This window comes from Dermacentor variabilis, unplaced genomic scaffold (assembly GCF_050947875.1).
Source record: "Dermacentor variabilis isolate Ectoservices unplaced genomic scaffold, ASM5094787v1 scaffold_198, whole genome shotgun sequence".
Classification (NCBI taxonomy): Eukaryota; Metazoa; Arthropoda; class Arachnida; order Ixodida; family Ixodidae; genus Dermacentor; species Dermacentor variabilis.
The window spans coordinates 44,711-52,524 of record NW_027460366.1 but is presented as its reverse complement, the minus strand read 5'-3'; the positions used below and the strand labels follow the sequence as shown (position 1 = coordinate 52,524).

At 43.5% G+C, this 7,814-nt stretch overlaps 1 long non-coding RNA gene across 1 annotated transcript; it reads left to right on the top strand.

The window, feature by feature from the left end:
- The first annotated feature begins 1,904 nt into the window (after nt 1–1,904).
- On the top strand, nt 1,905–5,105 carry LOC142568497 (uncharacterized). Its single transcript, XR_012825444.1, has 3 exons — nt 1,905–2,013; nt 4,251–4,345; nt 5,029–5,105. It is a non-coding gene; the product is annotated as an uncharacterized LOC142568497 (long non-coding RNA).
- Nucleotides 5,106–7,814: the final 2,709 nt, after the last annotated feature.

The window sequence follows — 7,814 nt, the reverse complement described above, 5'->3', positions numbered from 1 at the left end:
GGACGTAGGAAGGAGACACGAGACAACCACCAGCACGTGCTCAGTACTATATGCCGCCAAACGTGCGTCAGAATACGGTCGTTCCTTGCCACAAGAGGATGGCTGCACAAATGGATGGATGTATTATAGTTTCCTACATGGAGGAAGGGTGGATAAGTGGATGGATACTATGAGCGTCCCCATTGGAACGGGGTGGTGGGTTGTGCCCCTAAGCTATTGTATTGCCTTAAGTCCCATGTTAAAAAAGAGAAGGATAACCCATGATGAATGCTGATAACCTAACTTTCTGAACTGCTATTGTGAACTTTGTTTTTGTCATAAAGGTAAAAAAAGGAAAGCACAGGCAAGAGCCGTCGTGTGTAGCAGATAAACGAAAGCCTTCGAAGAAACGTCGGCTTTATTGTCGATGTAAATCTACTTGCTACAAATGGCATTTATACGCTCCTTACAGTGAAAACATTTTGCTGGTTTTCTACCAAAAAATGGGATGAATCTCGTGATGTATGCATGAATATGGGTACAAAATATTACGTATACTTCCTTCGCTGTCTGTGCATGTTATAGGCATCAGCAAATTTTCTTCTTGTTGTGCCTGTTATACTACATCCTGATATGGCCCCTGTATTTGAAGTTATCGTAGCTTTCGATTCCACGCACGCGGCGTGTTAATTAAGTATTGACTACGTTAGGAAGTCATATGCATTATTAAAAAAAACCTACCACATGGTCTGCAATTTTGTTCGCAGCTGTAGTTTCTTACACATGCCATAGAAACGCGCTTGCTTTTAATCCTTCTTTAAATACATATTCATTCACTTCATTCGCATAAAGGCTAAACTCTTGCAAGAAACGCCATGTCCCTGCATGACCGTGCACTGCGAGTGACCCCGCTCCCAAACATCAAATATGTGCACGCATACGTATATGTATATTTGTGTACAAGCTTTTGCGCTGGGTGCTGAACGGCAGACTCTGAATGATCTAGTTTTGGGTATGTTGACGCATTTACGGCTGGGATACACGTCACGAGTAAAAGTGATGCAGTATTACAGGAGGCCTCGAAGCGAATTAGTCCTAGCTATAGTTTGATGTCAGCTGCATCCCTCGTTTCACGGGGGTTTGCTGGCGGGCTGGCTGCATGAAGGAAGGAAAAAAGGTTTATGACAATGTAAGACAGACATGCAAACATGAAAAAAATAATAAAAAATGCCGAGAAAGACGAAAAGGGTGGGGCAAACGGCGGTGTCTGTCTTGCCCTTTTCGTTACTTGTGCCTGTGTTTGCAAGCCTTCCTTTTAGTGACATGATTCCATACCAAGACACTCGAATTTATTTCACTGGAAAAAACAACTTTTCTAGTGGCTTGATCAGTGAACGGGGAGGGGGCGTCGAGGTGGACGCCGCCAAGCTCGCACAAAAACACAGTATATAATTCCCACCGCTTTGTAATGTGTCCCGTTTATTCAAGCTAGCCCAACATTCTACCTAACTGCGACACTCCGCCTGTGCCGCCTCTACGATGCAGAGAACTAAATCCAGCGCATAAATGTAAAATATAAAGTGTTATATGACTTGCAGTGGTGTACGTATGATTACTGCTTTTAGAACACTGCGCCTTTTGGTGTTTTTGGTTTCGTTTTTACAATCAATAACCACTAGGGGCCCGATTGTAATGGTTCGGATTTGATCGCTCTCCTGAAGTCATATCCATAGCTCAATGTTGTGCGCGTGGCCTGCGTGGTGTGTGTTTTGTTGGAATTGCCCTGCTACGCACGTGCTTCAACAAATCACTCCGGTTCTCTGGTCAGTGGTGCGATATCAGAAAACAAAATGCTCGTGTGCGTCCAATATGAAGTGGACGGAACGACTGAAGTTGTTCAGCCGGATTCCATCCGCGACTTTCGCCCGACAAGCGTCGCCGATTTTGACTGCACTGCATTGTATGATGTGTGGTGGACCGGCGACGACTACATCTCCGGCGGCTACTATAAAGCCAAATTGCTCCACCTGACAGGTAAGCCGCTACACAAACTGTACAGTATCGGTACATATAGTGATATTGGGTTGCCAAAAGAGTTAATAGAAAGAAAACATTGAGTCCAATTGGGGTTTTCAACGGGGCCCAATTGCTCGCAATTGGAGATCACTGCAGATCCAAGTTCCTACATTTAGACATCATTGGGGTTCAAAATGCCAATTAGACCTAATTTTAATTAAGTGGCTAAGCAATCCCGGGAAAGAAAACCTTAAAGATATAATGTGAGCAGTCAGATATGGAGAGCTATTTGTGAAGTTCAAAATCTGCATTTAAACTGACGATTTGTTTGAACCACTGGCATCACTTAGTCAACCAAATTTTGCTTGCATATATAGCACCTGACATAATAAACCGGTGAATGGCGGATATGTCATTGAAGAGAACTACCATTGCGTGTTCATGCATGACTAAGCATCTTGAATTGAGTTTCAAGTTTATCTGCGGCGTATGAAAGTTAAGACTCATCTAGGGCATCTTTTTCCATTATTGTCCCAACGAGTCCATTGAGAGATAAGTTGAGCGACCCAATAAATACAATTGTGTTAAAAAAAAAAACTCAAGGACTGGGCAAATTTCAAATAATAACTGTTTATTTTTTGATAGGGAAATATGGTACAAATCTCAGTGCACGGGCTCTGAAAGTGCGAATGTTGATGCGGTGCTCTGAAAACAACTGTTGTAATTTGCAGAAATGCGTTTGCATTCTTGGCTCTCCCACTTGAGTGAAAAGAAAAAAAGAATAAATAAAAAGAAAAAAAGCAATAGCTTAGTTAAGGACAAAACACCTCACATAATGTGGCAGACATTTGTTTAACGTTGGTATGGCATTACATGAGTCTAATACACATGCACAATGCTAGTCATGTTAATTTCCTCTTACGTAGTTCTTGCAGGTAAAATTTTAATGAACTGGAAACCTCGCTATTGTAGATAATTGCAATGCTTGTCAATAGATAAATGTCAGACATAACATGCATGGTCAACACTTTGAGCGCATGCTTTATTGTAATGTTAGATTTGTGTTGCAAGATACTAAAAAGAAAAACAGTTGTCATCTGTTGACCCTTTTCACGGCAATCCTGTGGGCACTGCCACGTTTGATCACATGATGGTGTGTCCGTTGCTTGGCACCGTTGCTTCTGTGTTTATAATGGATGCATATGACACCGGTGTGGCTCTGTAAACCTTTGTTTCGGCGGATGTCGTAGACGATGACTGGGTGGACAACACGCAAAGCTTTCGCTAAAGATTCACAGGACACGTTTTCAGAGATTTCATGGTTCGTTACACTTTGTCCAAGCGATGCGAGTAGTGTATATGGTGCTTGTAATAAAAGTGGGGCTAAAAATGGATTCCAAGCTATCCTAACTTTCCACTTACAAAGTGAATCAGTATCACTGTGTTTAGCTCTTCGTTATTTATTTAGCAAATACTTTTAAGCAGCAGCTTGTCACATCTCTGGCTCAGTAAAGTTTCCTTGGTGTTCACCGTCTAATTGTTTATTTTCTGCCTGATCGCTTGCGGGTGTCCTCAGTTGTGATAGATTTGTTCTTGCTGTGCACAGGTCTTGGAACGTAGCCGTTCTATACATTGTAATGGCTTGTAGTATCGCTATGACTTGCTTACTCCTGTGAACTGTCAAAATAAATCCACCTTCGACCATTCGTGTGCTGTCAGTGTAGTCCGTCATTTATTGTGCGCATTTATTAAAGTGTGCGCCCATTCACTCATTGATGCGAAAGCATTATGCGGCTCATGAAGTGGAAAATCCGGCGGCATGGCTGGATATGGTACAAAAAAATGTATGGGCACTTTGTTGAGCTAAACTACAGTAGGCAAAAGCCTATCTATGACTGCCTCTTTGTCTGAAGTGTATGACTGTTGTTTCAGTCGCATCCGTTCATTGGCTTTCAACCTTCTTGTGTTGGGAGACTATGGAAGGCGCTGTTCCTTTTCACTTGAATGTTGCCGCTGGACAACACCCAGTTGCATTTCCGACAGTTGATCGCACAGAAGCAGGTCCGAAGAGGTAATGGTTTCGTATTTGCGTGCTTTCGCTGAGGCAACGTGCGGCACACCGTCGAAAGTGCCATCTCGTTTCTCTAGAGCAAACTGCTTCGTGAAAAGGGCCAATACTGTGAGTGTTGTGTATGTATTGTACAATATTATTTTATGTCTGTACTCATATGCCACTGCCTTCTGGTGCCATGCAGAAACGTCAGAGGAAATGGATGTATTCCTCAGCAAGAGGCCTAGGAAGGCCATGAACGCCAATGAATCAAAAGGAAAGAAGAGGACAAAAGGGAAGGTATGATTACCCAACACTTTCTTCTTTTTTGGCATTTATGTATGGGACTACACTGTGACACATACTGCCTGGTCTGCTCGATGAAAGCACATAAGTTCTGCCAATTGGGTCCGTGCACCGAACACATTTGGCCATCATTATGTGCCAACTTTCATTGCACACCTAATGCAATGTGCAATTTACTGTATAGAAAAGCATGGTTGAGAGAGAACTGTAGAAGCAAATATACAATAACTTCATTTTAGCATAGCTCTTTTGTTTGCTTATATCTTACAGAGTCCCTTAGTGAACTTGCTGCTATAATGTGCTGGGGAGAGTATGAATGCTAGCTTTGAAATGTCTTCCAACATTTATCTTCAAATTGAAAAGCGCAATGTGATATTATAAATTAGTCAGGCACAACTAAAAGCCATTTTACCTGCTTTCAATCTTAATAAAAATACGTGAGCTGTAATTGTAGTATTGCGAACTGTTTATGGCCTGTTAATGCTCTCTCTATCCAAATGGTGGTCTGGAATCACACTGTCACAAGTGGAAGTTTAGACATCATTGCAAATTTATACTTGTTGAGTTTCAAAGGCTTACTTTATGTATGTGATATATTATTTCTGTGAAAGGCAATAAGCTTTGCGCTTTTAGTGTATTGCCGCAACAATCATTGCTTTTTTTTAATAATACTGCAGCCCGCACCATCAACAAAGCAGCTTCGTCTGGAAACACAAAGCACTGTTGAGGCGGAGCTTGCAGCTCACATTGCAGGAGCTGCCACACCTAACTGCACATGTTGCAGTGACGGCTGTGCAGTTCATGGCCAACTAGAAGAAGCGAGAAAAGAAAATCCTCTTCTGAGAGAGGAGCTACTTGCTCAGAAATCGAGCTTCCTCAAAAAAATAGAGGAGCTTGAGAAAAAGTTAAATAGCACTCTGCATCTCAATGTAGAGCTTCAGAGAGCATTGACGTCGAAGATTTTTGCAAGTGGTGAGTGACCTTTGCATGTTCTTATGATAGTGTTTTACATAAAATTCCACCCAGCGGGGGGGCCACCCCCCCCCCTTTGAAGTTAGGCTGCATACCCCCCTCAATCACCGCCCACGCCACCACTCCTCACACACATTCCTAAAGCGCCGACAAATCAATCTATTCGGCGGCCAACATTTTGCTGCCTTTTACAGCAAAAGCTGTGTACGACTAACATTTCATAGCTTTTTCGGTGCCCATCAACAGGAAAAGTCATCATGTGGGCCGATCCTGGTGATGTACAAGAAGGGTCCAAGCTCAGTGGCACACACCCCTGTGGGCTCGGGAACCTGAACCACCCTTCAAAATCTTCGGGATGGGCCCACGTATGGGGAGTACTTAAAGCCTGCTTCACCTCCGCAATGGGTCGGCCCGGCATAGCACTACCGTCGAGATTGGCCCACATATAGGGAGTGCTTAATGCCTGCTTCACCTTTGCCGCTGGTAGACCCAGCATTGCACTACCTTCGAGCCGACCCGCAGCGGAGGTGAAGCACTTTGCTCTTTCTTTGATAGCTTTGACTGTCGTCTGCTCTCGCTGTGATTCCATTTTCACAGAGTGGAATGGTCATCTGTTTTTTCACTCCTTTTCGATGGCGGTAGTTATCGGCATCTCCTGGGGTGTGAAGGCTGGTTTTCTCATCAATTCGGTGCCCGCGCAATTAACTTGTGATGAGTTCAGTTGTCACCATATGTTCAACGATCATGCGCATCGCTGTTGCTTCGTTAGTTCAACCTTCTTTGTTTAGGCTGATCCAGGGACCAGGAAAGGGATTCAGTTCGCAGTCAGCTGGTGTGTACACTCATGGAACGAGTAGTGGCCGGAGAAAATGCCAGTTGCGTTTAACTTTTCCTTTTGCTTCATTATTTCCTCAACTAATGGCTCGCCGCGATGCTGGCAGATCCTTGGAGCCATATACCCGTGATATGGGTTAGATAAGGTGGAAAATAAATTAATGCGAAAGAGCATCCATCATAAGGCCCTGCAGTAACAGTTAAACCCATAAGCAATATGACTGTCACTTGTTACCTCGTATGGCTTTTCCCTAATTGTATAGCACTTTTCGTGCAATATTGGCAGCTGGAAACAAGCATCGCAAGGAGCTTTTTCTGTTTTTGGCTCCAGATATCTATCACCTTCGTTTATCCATACACCAAAGTATTTGTATTTGTTTACATGAGCTGTAACCTTACTCGAGGACGCTGTGAACAGCGCCGCTTGCGGCAGCAAATGAAAATGTTGCCAGGCAGGGCGTTCGCGTAAGTGATTCAGTTTCAGTTTATTGTTCATTCAAGATACATAGTTGTTAGCAGTATACAGGTGAGGGTCCCCAAGTCAAACAACTGCAGCGGGACCCTCGGTTGAGTAATTAAGCGATGTACTAATGGAGAGAGCCAAGGCAACAGCCAAACAGGAAGGACCAGCAAAAATTAACAAATTATACCGTTGTTCGTGAAAATATTTATGGATCAACATCTTTTTATTTAAAAAGGAAGTAGATAAAACGCTGCCGGAAGCGGAGAATAATTCTGTGTGTTTTGTGACACTTGTACCATTATAAGTAGAGCTACCTGACGTAGCCACTTCTCTGCTGTGCTAATGTGGGCGTTTTTCTGACCTTCCGCGGTGTGCACAGTACGTCTAGAACCGCAATGTCCTGCGCTCCATGCGGTTGCAGGGACTGGTGACTACGCATCGTTAAGCAACTTCCCAAATAACAATACGAGTCGGTTTCGGCACTTAAATTGGTACAGCAGTAAATGAGGGTTCCAAAAGAACTGCGATTGTTCTGCAAATATATATATATATATTTCTCTATAATTCTTCCAGAGCTAATTCAAAAAACGCCGATACAAATCTTTATTTTACTCTTCTGCTTGTTTAGTTGTTCCTGGCAGTGTTCTTCCGGCGCTTCTGTCTTGCGCGGGTTTATTTGATGAGGTTCCTTGTTTGCCAAGTAAAGGAGCGGTGTATCTTACAGGCGTACCTGTGAGGTACACCTTATTTCAATTCTATTTTGCAGGTTTACGCATCTTTATGGCGAATGGTGGGCATTATTCACATTTGTACTGGTAAAGGTACCTCCGCCCTCATTTGCATAGAAAAACTGCCTTCAGTGGTAGTTCTCTTAGCACACCATGGTATTCCATGATGAAACCACCTGTGTTAACCTGTGTGCAAATGGCCAGGTTAAGGTCGGTTTGATTCACCTGCACCACAGGAAACAGTTGACGAGGTGCTACACCATGTCATTTGTTTCAGTGGCGCAGCGATGATGCCATGTGAATCATGTCAAAGGTACAGGAAAGGTGCAGTGCTGGTTCACGATTTTTCTGCTACTTCCCTAGTGATGATGCCGACTTGGTGCAGACACGCAGGTGTGAAGCAGCAGCACAGAAGATGACACAGTACATGAGCGTAAACACTGTTGAAACCTTGTTTTTGGATGTC